Here is a 14,640-nt window from a genome sequence, read left to right on the forward strand (position 1 = left end):
CTCTTTTGTTAAAATAAATCCGCCCCTCCTGCAATCAGGCCCTCCCCCTGTTTTTTTTAACGGTCATGACTGAAATAGGACAATGAAGGCGTGAGTCCCGATTCACTGAAGAGTCTTTCGTTTGTGCAGTACCAGTCTTTGACTTCTCCAGCTCCTCCCTCTGCTACACCAGACTCCCTCATCAACTTGTACACGTCTCATTTTTAACCTGTAAGATGTGTGTCTAATGTTGCAACTAACAAGTTGACATAAGGGGCGCTGATAGTCTGTTGGTTATGTCATATGATGTACAATGGGTTTAGAAGCAGAAGTCCTTCAGCTGCAGAAATGACCATCAATGAAAACTACAATATTTGTTTTATTTATAATCAGTATTCGCACTGAAACACTCAAACAATGCATCTGCTTCATCCAATGGGATTTTCCATGTGAAATTAAAAATTATATATTTTTTTCACAACAACTAAAGAGTTCAGATTTTGAATAATGTCAGTGTTTCTAGGTTTTTTTTTTTTTTTAAAGGAATAGAGTAGTATTGATGTTGGCAGCTGTATTTAAAATATTGATTAACTGAAAAGGAAGTTTGCAGAAATTAAATTTGCATAAATACATGCAACATAAAGTTTGACCAAACTGCATTCTAATACGGTGATGAGCTTGGTTAATAGACATAAAGAGAAGTCTCTTAATCTTGCATTATTTTTTATTATCATCATGATGTTTTTAGAGGTTTTCCTGTTGAGCCACAAATGGACTCTTGCTCATTTTAAGTAGAGTGTAATAATGAACATAAATATCATTAATAAAGTGTCTCTTCTTGCTTCCCAGGAACGTCCACTCACGGAGCATCCTCCCCTCACCTCTCCTCCACAATCATGGATTTAGTGTACCACACCGCCACCTGGTGTCCGCCGGAGCAGCTGCACCCCCGCTGAGCGCTCACACGAGCTTGTCGCTGCGAGGTCTGCAGGCTCTCCTCCGCTTTCTCGCAGCCTGAGAGGGGCTCCTTCTCCCTCACATACCCGGACTGACATCCCTCCTCTCACCGCCTTCCAGGAACAAGGGGACTTAAAACTGCTTTTCCCCCCCGACGCTGATCTTCCCCCTGAAATCCCGACATGGTTTGCTTGTGCAGTGAATAAAGATCTCCGGTGAAAAGAGCGAGATAGAGAGCCTCCCCTCTTCAGCTGCTTACACACCAGGTAATACAATTAAGCATCAATTTTGCTGGGAGAAACGTGTGATTTTTTCTACGTGGTGTATGGTTGCTGGGTCGTAAAGAGCTCAGAGGCTTTAAAAGATATCTTGCATTGTTCCAGACAGGCTGCACCTGTCTTTAAAGGAGCGTTTGTGTTTGGTTCTTGGCTTGTAAGAGCACTTCTGCAAGGTGCAGTCAGATCATCAAAGATGATAAGTGATGCATGAACAAGTACATGTTCTCTGTGGTAGTTGTTGGCAGCAATTTTAAGGCAACATAAGGAATCAACAACCGAATTTCCATAAAACTTTCCATTTTCAAGCTGCTTTCTAAGATGCATACTTGTTTTTACATCACTGATATGATCAAGAAGAGCTGGTGCAAACTGATGCAAAGAGGATTTAACTCTTTCCTCTGCTACATCCCAACTATCAGACTGTATTTCTGCCTCCCTCTACAATGACAAACTTTATGTGAGGCTGCAGACCTCCAGACAGCACGGCCGCCTCCATCCATCACACCGCCCTCTGCTCCCTTTACAACGTCTGGATGACATCTCCAGGCGGAGGGTGCTCCTATAGGTTTTATCATTCATATTTATTGAAGTATTACCTTGAGGGGGGGGGAACCTTTGCCTGAGATCTGCCTTTTTACGAGACTCAGATGTGGATTAGGGCTCATCCTGATCTATTTAGTATCACTCGCAGGCTGCTCTCGTGAACATTTTGAATAATAGATTCACTCGCTTGCAGCATCGATTTTTATCTGTTTGAGGCTGAAAAGAGCAGAGTGATAAGAAAGCAGTGAAAAACCAAAGTAATGAGATTGTCAACTCTTAAACACATTGTGTATAAATATTATAGTAGTAGTCCCTTTGCTGACACAGAAGGTTAAAATGATATCATTAGATTATGAACAGCTCCAGGGAAATAGTGAGCTTTCTTATTTCTTCTATTGATTTTACTCGCTGAAGGAGCTTTAGCTTGTGTCATCCTCTTGGTTCATCTTCCTGAGAATAATAACGGCTTCTTTATTGCCCTAATTGAATTACACGCCCAAGTCAGGCGCACCAATTATTTCCTTGATGGGATGCTGCGGCATCCGTGTCCCCTCCCACAGGGATAGTCTGAGGTTAGATCTTGGCGGCGGGCCCATTCATAGTGTTAACCCTCTCGCTCACTCCTTCACTCAGTCAACCAGAAGCTGCAGAATTGAATCTGATCCCCAGGGAGAATACTAATAACCTCGCCACATAGAGATTTGTCTAAGCCTCGCTCGCTATATCAGACCTATCAGTGTGGAGGCGTGGTGGCGTGCCAGGACTGTGCAGGCGTGTCAGGGTTGGATGTAGTCTGGTCTGGTGGATGAAGCAGCCTAAGTAAGCGCTTTGATGAGCCCCAGAGAAGTCATTAGCTCTGGTGGGGGCCGCTCTGAAGACCAGCAGGTGGTCTGTGTGGCTGCCAAGTCCGGCTGTGCTTTTAACAGGACTCGAGGTGTTTTTTTTCTGTTTGTGCTTCATTGTGCCTTACCAGGTTTCAGGTGAGGTGTACCTTCCATTTTGTTTTTTAAAAATATGACCCACCACCTGTTCTACCTTTTTAAACCCTATTTCAGCACTACGTTTAGATCTAGATCTATTTTTGACTCAGTGCTCACAGCTGTATCTATAAATCTAAGTGATTCTCCTCCAGAGAAGGACTGAACGTGATTGCTGTCAAAAAGACAAAGAAACCGTGACCCTCATTTTTTAAGAGCTCCAACCAGAGAGTATTTACTTTTATATTTAGCAGGTAAAACCATAAAGTACTTTATGCATAATAAGTCATAAATTGATTTAGCATTAATTCATCATCGCAGCGCTGTGACTCATATCACTCCTGGGACCCCAAACACTAAACGGGTGTTTCAGTTATCGAGGTCACATTGTGGCTATTTCTTGCTTTTCAGTGCTTTAAAGGTGGTTCATGTCTTTCCGAGGTGGGTCGCCATGGTAACTCATGCCTAACACCTGACCTGCTCCTGAGCTTAACCTGTAGGAAGCTCGACCTATACCGACCAATCAGATCGCTTTATTCTGGAGGAGAGGGGACAAGAGACCAACAGATACTACGCACCCTCCTTCAACAGAAACTAAACGAAGCATCGACACGCTCTACTTTTTGTACGAATAAAATCTGAAATTGGGAGTGGGTGACTTTATAAGCACCATTCAGCGCTGAACTAATGAATGCTTTGACCTGGCTGATGAGCAGTTAGCCAGTTTTCCCTGCTTTACGTTAGCAAAGGAACAGGTAGCCGTATCCTGGTTTGCTCTGAAGAATACGGAGTCGGTCACCGTCTGCTTCACAAGCGCAGCACAAACTCGTACGTCTACACTTGGATTCATTCTTTCCCACAGTTGAGCAGTTTCCCATAATTGTCCTCTTTTTAAGCTTAATAGGTTTTTAATGAATTTTGTTTTGCTCTATGATCTGGCTTAAACCCCTCTGACCATTTTTCGACATCATAAAGAAACCCAGTCTTTAGCTGTAAGCTAAAACAATCCCTTTTTTATTGGCTTCTTTGGTTTCATGTCACATTTCGGGCTCTGGTTTCTGTCTTCACTTTGCCTCAGATCTGTTTGGATGTGGTTTTTGGTTTTGATCATCTTCTGTTTCTCTGGCTTCTTTGGCTTTTCATCTATTATATTGTTTTCCTGTTTTTCTGAGATCTGTTTGTAACGATTCAGCTTTTATCCAGTTGCTTTCTGAAATTGACATCACAGCTTTTAAGGCTGAGTGTCGAGCCGTAACACTTTAATGTCACTGACTTTAATACTCTTCAGTCCCGAGTCCTATGGAGAATGTTTCTGCTGTGGAAGTTCAGCTGAGAGGCAGGAGCCTTTTCCTCTGATACAAAAGTTAAAGGGAGACTTCACCCATTTACATGAAGCTGTGTATCATTAGAAACATGGTAGTAGTGTTGAATGGTCGTGAATCCAGCCCTCATTTTGCCCTGAGACGAGAAAAATGTTTTTCTTTGCTTGAAAGTTTTCTTCATGTGATGCAAAAAGCGTCATATTGCATCACATGAAGAAATGTTTCTAATGATACACAGCTTCATGTAAATGGGTGAAGTATCCCTTAAAGCTGCTCAATCAGCACGTGTGCTGGTGAATGCAGAGATCCCCGTAGCGTTCCGTTTTGTTTTTGATTGGTTGCCTCGGGACGTTTCTGGACGGGGAGCCGGTGTGTTTCCTCCAGCCAATGGCAGCGTGCACTTGAGTGTAGGAGTGGATACAATGAAGCAATAGGACGCGATTCAAATGGGCGAAAACTGACAGACGTGGTCGAGCTGCAAAAAACAAAATATAATCATAGTGAGGCGAGATGCGGATAAATCTCACTCCACTGTGAGGTTGAACCTTGTGTTGGTGCAGAGTTCATCTGCTTTCATTTTGACAGGCAGGAACACGGATGGTTCGCCTGCTTGTCCTCGTTTGCTGGATTATCAGATTTTCCACAACAAAAGCAATCTTCCTGTTTTTAAGTAGCTTGCAGCGTAGCTACAGGCATTAAACTTACACGCTGCGCCTTGGGTGGCGATAAGACCAGAAGATCGGGGGGTCCAGTTTGAATGTTGTGTTCATTAGCTGCAGCTGACATTTCTGCTGACTCTACCTTTAGGCGTGTGTTAAGGCAAAAGTGTGTTGGTCAGGTGGAAGAGAAGAGACACAAGCTGAGGTTGTAGCATTGAAACATTTCACTGGAAACGCTCACTGAAGAAAAAACACAGTTTAAATATGGAACAGCCTTTCAAACTCATCACATCAGAGAAAGTTCTGATATCAATACAATATCAATACATGCTCGTGTAGATGAGATTCTTTGAACGCAGAGGAGATACGCTGCAGAGAAAGGAGTCAAATGAAATGCTGAAGTCTCGTTGTTGCTGAATAAATGATTTGAGCAGGTTTCGTCCTGATTGCACTGCGGCCCACTCAGACAGTTTTGGCTTTATTTACATTATATGTACTGGAGCGAGTAAGAAATCTAACAGAAGTATATTTCATAAGAGGAACTGGAGTTTAATTTGAGTTTTATTCAAGAGAAATGCATTATTTAAAATAAATGAACAGCTTGTGTTTCCAGAAATATGATGAAATAAATTCTCATGGACTCAAAATGCTGAACGAATACGCCAAACCAAAGATATTTTATTTCTTCTCGTCTTTATGATGAAGTCATGATGGAGACAAATATCTGATTTGCCTGTTTGTACACAGGTTTGTTTTGTATGACTGGCCTGTGTTTATGTTGTATGTGGAGAACTTGTCGTGGCCTTGAAGGCGTTGGGAAGTGATGGAGGTAAATGCGTTACTTCTTCACACTTCCTCGGGGTTGATTGCGAGCAGTCTGCTGTATCAAACCGCGTTGGATCCAGGGATCCCTGAGGGACTTGACCCCCATCTCCAAGCTTTTGTCTCGACATCCAGTCCTCCATTATCATTTAGTCTACCCCTTCCACTCTTCTGCACCGCTTTGATTGTACTTCACTTCAGTCTCTCGTCCTGTCCCTCTTCCCTTTTCTTTCTCATTAAATCTTTCTCCCTCTCTGTAATCGTGCAGTTCCTCTCCACATGTTCGATGTAACGGCTCCTCGTTCTCCTGCACCGTCTCCTCATTCACTGATCTTCCTCCTCTTTCATGTCACAGCTTTCATTTTACAGCCTCTCGTCCCTGCCCTTGGGTCGTGTCTGCGTTGGATCACGAGGGCGGCGTTTCACCGAGATCAATGACGGCTGAAGATATTTCATTTAAAGTGTCGGATTAGATTAGGGCAGAGTCTCAGCAGACGTGAGTTTAACGGCCTCGATAGAGAGAGCGGCGACACGCTCCCCCGTCAGCATCGATTAGCTCCATTGTCATCTCCGCTGATTAATCGGACCCTAAGTACCTGGAGGGACGCCATGTTCTGCTCTTAATTATTTTTATCCAAAACTGATCAATAGCCAAACAGTTTTCCTGCCATGTCATGCATCCTTGTCTGACTATCAGTGAATCTGGGCTAGCTCATAAAAGGCTTTTACTGCTCTTGGATGCACAAAGAGTTGTCTGCCCAGAATTTTTGACACCAGAAAAGAGTCAGTGTTAAAGGCTGTAACAAAAAGGAGAATAAACTACAAAAGCACAGTTTGTAATTCATGCCAAAAACCCCCACCAAAGAGCAGGAACCAAACGACTGTTTCTTCTGTTTTCTGTCGAAGGGGAAAGGCTGGCTCGTGTCTCCAGACACAGAGAATAGGGAATAATGAGAGACGCAGCGTGGGGTGCTGGGTTGTTTGTCACCCGTGAGTGTGCAGGGCAGAGAGCTCCATGACACTGATGGCCTGTGAAGCTGCTCTTTGAGGATGCTGAATGAACCTGTCATGACAGATAGCGCACTGCGTCCCCGAGCAGCCGCGAGCTGTGGACAAATTCTACAAAACACAATGAGCGAGAGGACAGAAAAGTCTGGACGTCCTTCAAACGGGGACTTTCACCTTCTCCTTCCTCAGGTGATGCCACGTTGGAAGAAATGGTGGTTCATTGAAAACAGACAGAGAGTTCTGTATCTTCTTCCTGTGGTGTGTTTGATAACTAAAAGGTCAAAATGCAGTCATATGAATCCCTCTGTTGTTTGCTGAAATGTCTCCCAGTAAATTAAAGAAGTGTCGGCCTCACTGCAGCGCCGGCAGGGTTTGACAAATGTGTTTATGACATTCATTCTCAAACTTTGAGAAGCAAATATGATGGTTACAAAGTTCTTTAAATTTGTTGCTCCAAAGGTGAAATATTAGGAAGTAAAGTGCACATCCAGTTTGGGTTCTGTTGGAGTCACACAGAGAACGAGCCCAGGCTGTAGTGTGCCGACAATAATGAATAATATGCACATCAGGAATAGACTGCATATGTAGTTAAATAGCTCTACGACTGTATGTCAATGTTGGTCATAACGGTGGTACCTGGATAGCCAAATGTTTGTGCGGTCGTACTAACAGGAACACTTTGAGAAGCCTTGGTTTATGACATTGTCCAGAGTCAAACATGGCATGTGCCGTGATGTATTGTTAGTGGGTATAGCATGATGTAAAGCTTGACTGTAAGGCATCAGCAGTGGACAAAGCATCATCAATCAACTCGACCTTAGTGCGAAGTACAGCGCTGCTCGTTGCAGGTGTTTTAAATTTTCCAGCTACTATCGGAAAAACCTGAAAGGGATTCCTCCAGACGTTTCCACCTGCCCCGTGTTTCCTACATTTCCTGCAGACAGCGGAGTGATAAGCTGTGAGTAGTTAGACGCAGAGTGGAGCCCTCGCTTAGTTGTGTTACCTTCTTCGTAAAGAAGACAAAGAGAGTGAGGTTTCCCAATGAGATGCTTTGACCTGTCATCTTTTATTGGTGTGTCATTTAGACTGTTCATCAGAGGGTATTGAACTTGAATGATTACTTAATCCCAGCAGTAGTTTGATCCTCTTAGAGTGGGGCCAAAAGAAGACTCAGGCATGAACTGATGGCTGTTGTACTTTCCCAGGATGCTTTGTTTTTGGCTCCTTTCTGAAATGTTTTTCCACGTTTTTGCTTTCTGATCCTTTCTCACCACACCGGTGACGAAGAGCAGAGCTTGAATATCACAACAAGAATCGCAACCTGTAAAGCTAAATGTCTCGCAGTTATCACTTCTGTGTTCGTCTCCTTATTACGGACAGGAGCTTTATGTAAGAGGACCTCATTTATCACAAACAACTCTGAAAACACGCAGGGACTTAACATGATGTCGTCCAAATCGGTGGAGATGTCTTTGCAATGATCTGATGGATTTGTTTTTGAACATTAATGGTCGACTGATTTTTCCTTTTGTAATGCAACCACAACTTTGACTGTACGGTTGAAGTATCCTGAAAAATGGACTGTCATGTCATTTAGTTAAAAAAGAAGTAGCCTATTTGCAAATTTTCAAGTGCCACTTGGGATGAATGATTATAAGTTTAGTTGCTTTTATTTTCACACGACTTAATGACTAATTTCCTTTTAAAACTGATGATATTCAGTCTCAACTGTGTAATTGTTGCAAATTGCCAAATGTCTGACGGGATGATAACTGTGGTGCTCTGACATTAGCATTTAGCTCAGATTACCACTGTCTCCTGCAGTTCATCTTTTCACTTCCTCTGGAAACATTAAACATGAGCTGAAGGTCGACTTGAAGGCTGCTCCCTGTTTTAAAAGCAAGTGGAAAGTTTCCAAAAAGGCGTCAGGTAGACATAAGAAATCTTATGGTGTATGACTGTGGACAGTCGCTGTCACATTTTAAATATCTACGAGCCCCTGTGATTCACATGAGATGCTTATTCCAGTAGTAATGTGTGCTCTGTACTGTGATGTAATGACATAACGATGGATTGGATTAGTGAAGAGGGACTCTGTATATGGTTTGGCTTTAGTTTGAGGGTAACTTTTCCAAGCCTAGAGTAGAGGTCTGTTATTAAAGGGCATCCGGCGGAGTCGTACGTTGAGTACTCCGATCTGCTTGTTTGGCAAAACTTAAAGTTTAACAGCTGCTCTGACAACCCACGATTCCCCCACCGCCTTGTTGGCACCTCACATAATCTCACTTACCCTATAACAGCCTCTCTCGGACAGTGACTCCAACCCTTGCTGGTCCAGAGAAAGCCAACCAAGTGAACGCTCGCTCTGCCAGCAACGTCCCACTTGATATTCACACAATCCCACACAATGATAGTCTGCTGAATGCGGAGCCTCGATGTGCAGACATGTTCTGAGACTCTCCGCCAGCGAGACTGGAGGGAGAGAGGTTCCTGCATTTCTCCAACTATATATTCTTCAGCAACTTTGTAAATCCAGTTTAAATATGTTCCCATGAACAGATATCCTTCGCCTACACATTGGTCATGAATATGCAGATAAGATTTTTGGTTTCGAGAAATCTTCTGGTTTCCATTTGTAGTGGGAGTATCATTGACCAATCATGTTTGGAGCTGGTTTTGGTTGAGAACAGGGAAACAGGCCTCATGGAAGGCAAAATAATTGCAATGAATTGGCTGATATAAACTTCTGAGTCCCATTGGCTTGCATCAGAAGACAAGTAGGCTTTTTATTTGTCCCACATGGAACCAAAGGAAATAAATCTCTTGAACACAACTCAGTTCTTGTTGGACTGTATAATATCAGATATTTGAAGCCCAACAATATTCCAAGAGAATTTTGATAATTCTGATACAGACACCTGTGTGCACTCCCTCCAATACCAGTGCATTAAATCACTGGAAAACCCATATATATTGGGAGTATTGGTGGAAAGGTAATGTAGCTGATATTGGGCTAAAAATTGACCAAAATCATCATCATCAGCGTCCTGAAATCATTTTTTAGTCAAACTAGTTGACTTTATAGTTGATGATTAATTAAGCTATCAGATCGGTGCTTGACTTGCATACGTGCCAAAACCTGAATGGGAACGTTGGCATGTGTTGGATAGTAATATTGACAGTTGTCTAGTATCACAACATCTCTGTAAATCTTCCCTTAGGGCCATAACGGTTGACGGTGGCTGGTGATTGAGGTTTCCATGGCAGAGTCAGTGGCGCATCCTAACACTTGGCAGCTAAAGACCAAAACTCAAATACTGTGATTGGCTACCACTTTGTCAGAGGTGGGACTTGTGTTGCTTGCTTTTGTTTGTACTTTTTAAAAATTGTGACTTTGGACACGCGTCTTCTTTATGAGTCCAGAAAGAATTAAGCCTGAGAGATATTTATACACAGGAGCATCACATCTGTATAAACCTTTAATGTTAGTAATGAGAGTATATGGTCAGAGGCAGAGCAAATAAATGATGTTCACTCAAACTTCATGCCACCCCTGCATAAGTTAATGCAGGGGTTAATGCATAAGAAATGGACACACTCCTGGGCAGGCTGCCTTGAAGCCGGGACTTTTCTGCTGTCTTTGTGTTTAAAGAGGCGGCGATTCCATTTACTGCTCTAAACCCTTCCATCACTCCTGGGCAAGCTTGCAGTTTTGATCGAAATCAGCTGAGCACTGATCTAATCTGATGTCATACGCTGGAGCGTTTGTGAAGTGCTGACTAACAGGAGTGTTAACGTTCACTCTGATTGGCAGGACTGACAACGCCGTCTTTACTTAGAAGCCCAGAGTGCCAGTGACATGGCAGGAACAAGCTCGAGTTGAACAGCTGCAAGAAAAGAAAAGATGAAAATTGACTTGAAGCTGCATTGGACCGATAACAGAGCCCTGACCCTCACTTCCTCTCATGTGTAGTCAGAGTATCAGGGGGCTAAATGGACCCTTTTCAGCCTTGACTCATGATAATGTGTTAATATGAAACATCACCGCGCTGCACCACACAAATGGCAGGAATCTGCATTTTTATACCATTTGCTGCGAGACTGATAAGCCATCACTGTGGATGTGTCAGGCTGAGGAGAAATATCCGCTCTTAGTCAGTATTTACATCTGCCTCATTCGTCTCCACTCTCGTTTTAAGCTGAGTTTGACATTGAAACGGGAGTGTATTAAACGGGGAGAAAGGAGACTTGGGTGTGTATCGCTCTTAGCAGCCGATCACAGATGATGAATGGCACGGCGGTTTAATGATCTTGTAGTGGAAAGGCAAGTGCTGAAGCAGGCACATTACATGGTAACTGCAGGGAGATGGAGATAGACTTTTGTTAGAAGCCGTGCAGCACTCTCATGAAAAGCCCCCACATCAATTAGAGGAATGATACTGTATGTGGAGGCAAAAGGACGGGTGAAGGAGACATCTCTACACCCAGGTACGAGTCTACGTCTTTACCCGCACTACTTCACCTTCCTTCTTTTTTACAAATACACCACCAGCAGTTTTCATACTCCCTCGGGGTTTGTCACCCTCGGCATGTTCGCTAACACTCATGCACACCCAAGCACCTTCTCGAGGAAATTAAAGGAGCTAATTTGCATTTGACAGCGCCCCTTTTGTTCCTGCACGTCTTCTCTCCTGGCACAACTTCTCCACATCACAGGCCCTTTATCACGCCAGCCTGGCGCATCAGTCCCAATTAGAATAACATCTCCATTTGGATCTTTAACTTCATTAAATTTAAAGGTCCAAAAAACACGTCATTAACCTGTTTCTGACTTTACTTCTCAGCATGGAAAGTACAGTAGTTGGAATTGTTGACACCAAGATACTTAATGATTTTGATATTTTATGTGATATGAAAAATACAAACTTTGTATTTAAAAAAAACATTATTTTTTTTCTAGTCTAACCATCCGCTGTATTTTTTGAAAGCTGCACGGAGCGAACACAGCACAGCTGAAATTCCACACATAAATTGCAGTGGTGCGATCTAGAGAGTGTGCAGGAGTTCGCATGCATGTTTTGATTATTAGAAACAAAATTTAGGTGCAGAGGACATTTTGTTGCCATTTCGTTGCTGTGGTACCGAAACACATCTCGTGTGGTTTGATTTTTTACTGTCGAAGTTTATCTATCTGTTGTCATGACAACTTTGCTGCACAGATAGGAAAGCTCAGAGACTCTCATTTCATTTGTCTGTTGCATAGTGCGGCATGTCATCACGCCAGGACTCGTCAGTGCTCCGGCTTTTGGATTGAGATTTGTATTTTTTTACGTGTAACTTTTTAGATAAAACTTTAGTTTGAATAGACCTCTGTTTAGCTGTGTACAAGTGTGTGTGTGTGTGTGTGTGTGTGTGTGTGTGTGTGTGTGTGTGATTCATCTTTTGAAAAGCTTGCGGTGGTGTATGTTTGCATGCGTGTCTTGGGAAAGATTTGGCCGTAGCCCCAGCTAGTAAAAGTTGCTGACACACAGGGGAAGCAAACCGCCTCTTCTCCTCGTACAACAATCATCATGGCATCAGTCGTACCATCAAAGCGGTGCTGGGTTAGCACTTGGGGTTAGCCGCGGGTGAACTGAATGTGGCTCGTATGAATCATGAGGTTTTGAGGGGTTAGAGGGTTCACTTTAGGTCACAAAGTCCACATGTTAGACTTCAGACGTATCAAAGAGTGAGCTGCGGGTGTCGGAGGGTGCAAACCTCTGCGTCTGTATTAAGGACTGAACTGCCTCAGGCTTCTTAGAAGATCACCGATCCATGTGCATGTCACAGTCTCATTGTTGTATTTTATAGTATTAAAGAAGTAAATGGAGCTATGTGAAATGAAGACTATCACCCATGGGAAGAGGCTAAATGGGAAAATGGCTTTATTTTTAGTGAGCCTGTAAAATAAATCTAGCCCGACACGTAAAAAGTGATGACTTGAATATATCCCCATTAAACAAACAATGGGTCTAAAACATCAAGACGATGACTTAATTAAAGGCCCTGGCACGACAGCTGAAAGCCAACCACCATGTTTGTTCTGCCCATGCGAGAGGTAGTCCGTCATAATGATACGACAAAACCATTTTCACACCGCCGTCGTGAGCCACTCGTGTTATAAGGTAGCCTACTTACCGAGAATAACGTCTGATAACAAGATGAAAATGGCACTGGCGTTGTCAGCCCTCGCTGATTTAATGAAAAAAGAAAAAGAATAGGCAGAGACGAACCTTCAAGGGGCTTTGCCTAACTTGTGTTGAGAGTTGAAGATAAATAAAACCTCCGAGCAGCCAATCAGAGAGAACCCTCTCACCGATGATTGTTGAAATTGGTCGAATCGGACAAAAAAAGGCCAACGGGGGCCGACAGGGTAGTGACTGCAAAGACTAGGGTAATAATAAATAATAATACATTTTATTTGTAAAGCACTTTACATTTTTAAAATGTCAAAGTGCTGCAGAGTTTAAAAGGATAAAAGGCTAGTTAAAAACACACAAAAAAAAAAGGTTACAGAAAGGCTTTTCTAAAGAAAGTTTTTAAGCTTTTTTTAAAAGCAGCTGTAGCCTGTGGGGCCTTCAGGTGTTCAGGTGTTCAGGGAGAGCGTTCCACAGTCTTGGGGCAGCAGCAGAAAAAGCCCTATCGCCCATGGTGCGGAGCTTGGTCCTCGGTGTTTCGAGGGTGTGTGTGGATGTAGAACGGAGGGTGCGTGAATTTGTCTGGGGGGCGAGGAGCTCCTGGAGGTAAGATGGGGGGGGGGCAGATCCGTGGATGCATTGATGGGTGAGGAGGGAGACCTTATACTCAATTCTGTGTTTGATGGGGAGCCAGTGAAGGGATTTGAGGATGGGGGTGATGTGTTCGTGTTTCCGCACCCTCATCAGGATCCTGGCAGCGCTGACGGCTGCTCACCGACGTTCCAACTCGGACCGACAGCCGACAATCTCCTTGGATTGTTACGGCCTTAACAGGCAGCAACAAACGCACGGGGACACGTTTCGGTGACCTCGGCGCTTGAACAAGTTTTCACTGTTGTGTCAATCAAAAGTGATAAACAACTTCCTGTTTGGGTCGTGTGGCTGAATTTGCTGCAAAGATGCTGAAAATGAAACAAAAACAGCGTTTCTATGAGCCACTCGTGCATCCAGAATGAGCTCCAGCTTGTTTATCGTGCTGCTCGTGTCCTCTGGGTCTGCATGACACTGCAAACCCTTTAATCACTGTGTGATGCATATACAGTGGCACAAACATCACACAGCAGAGCATCTCGTCCAATTACTGATTGAGCATCAGTTGTTTTCTCCGACACTGTGGACGTCAGGACGTAGAGGCTGGATGGACGGGATGAGGAGGCTTCAGGCAAAGGAAGGTTTCAAACTGACTGACTGCCTTTCAGGCTAACATGTTTGATCCTGACTTTATGGACTAATGGTCACTGTAATAACTTCATCAGACAGAATCAGACTAATGTACGTACGTTTTTTTTTTTATGTTTGGTACTTCTGATTCTTCTATACCTTGAGATCTTTTGATTTTTGAATTATTGATTTTGAATCTTTGAATAACTCCCCGGGGATAAATAACGTTCTTCAAATTTGAATTTAATCTCCATTGATTCAATGATTAAAAGTAAAAAAAAACAAAAAAGATGCTTTAAAATAAATTCACATCTTCAGTTGTTTTTTTTAAACCAATAGCTGAAAAACAAACGATAGGTGCATTATTTGATGTGCAGAAGGTTTCATAAGTGAAATGGTGCCAAAATGGTGCCTGCAACTCTTTGATGATTAGAACCAAGAAATCATCCCGTATTGAATGCTAAGGACTTTTTTTTTTGTTGCAATGATTTCAAAGCAGGATTTTTTATAACAGAAATTATTTTTTATATAGCGGTGTTATCTCCAGATGCTTGACAAAAGAGCAGATTTCTTCTTTGTATTCCTGGCGTTCCTGTTGTCCACACTTTGGTTGCCGCTGAGGTGGAGGTCTTGCGTGAATGAGGATGGCAGTCGTTGGGGGGGGGGGGGGGGGGGGGGGGGGGGCACAGTCGGATGGT

At 43.2% G+C, this 14,640-nt stretch overlaps 1 protein-coding gene across 1 annotated transcript in view; it reads left to right on the forward strand.

Annotated features, from left to right (window-relative positions):
• Positions 1-850: 850 nt before the first annotated feature.
• The window catches only part of nav3 (neuron navigator 3), a 391,548-nt gene continuing 377,758 nt past the window's right edge, over positions 851-14,640 (forward strand). The window contains exon 1 of the mRNA XM_079334642.1: positions 851-1,202. The gene's annotated coding sequence lies outside the window, so the exon portion shown is untranslated. The remainder of the gene's footprint in view (positions 1,203-14,640) is intronic.

This window comes from Symphodus melops (assembly GCF_947650265.1).
Source record: "Symphodus melops genome assembly, chromosome: 22".
NCBI lineage: Eukaryota > Metazoa > Chordata > Actinopteri > Labriformes > Labridae > Symphodus > Symphodus melops.